The following is an 869-nucleotide window of genomic DNA, read 5'->3' as shown; positions in this document are numbered from 1 at the left end:
TTTTTGCTTGGCTAATTTATTGGATTTGATTTAATATTTTTGCTTGGTATTTTTTTAGCAAGGATTTATTTTTTATAAATGGCTACACTTTTAATACTTGGCGTAACCGTTTTGTTTTGAAAAAACATTTTTAGTGTTATTTGATATCTTTTTGAAAGTAAGAACATCATGAAAAAATTAAACTCATTCTACATATATTTCAGTGATGATTAAAAAAGTTAATTCACAGTAAACAGTAAAAATAAAGATGAGTAGACACTACTAAATGTATAACAAGAGACACAGATTGCCGTAAAAATTTTACAAAATACTTCGTCTAATATTTGAAACAGCTGACAACAAAAAAATTAATCGAAATTAGCAGGAGGTGAAATACAACTTAAATCCTCGTTTCAAGCAGATTGATTCTTGCGTTCAGTGACTTTCAATGACTTATACTTTTTTCCTAGAGTTGAATATAAGAGACAAACCTCATTGCTGACAGGTTCAAATAAAGCTATCGTTAGCAAAGCTATGAATTTTTTCCACACATCGAATAGATTAAAAGAAATTTACATCTTTCGTTGACGGATGCTTGATTCCATTTCAGACATTCCTTCTGACACAAATTTAAGTTCATAAATGAATCTTTTCTTTATATTTTTATCATGCGGAAGCAAGTGTCTTAGAGTAATTCAGCTTCCATCAGCAAAATATATATAAATTGCTTTTTATTAATCGAACAAATAGAAAAGTTCATATTTTTGTAGACGACATGTTTATTCGAACTACCCTGGACTGTAATGTTCTTGATTTACTCAACGCTAAGAAAAAGGATCAAATGCAATGAATTTGCCAAGCAGAAGGTGAAATACAATTTAAATCCTCGT

Source organism: Cephus cinctus, unplaced genomic scaffold (assembly GCF_000341935.2).
Source record: "Cephus cinctus unplaced genomic scaffold, Ccin1 Ccin1_scaffold0537, whole genome shotgun sequence".
NCBI classification, from domain to species: domain Eukaryota; kingdom Metazoa; phylum Arthropoda; class Insecta; order Hymenoptera; family Cephidae; genus Cephus; species Cephus cinctus.
This window is presented reverse-complemented; position numbering follows the sequence as displayed.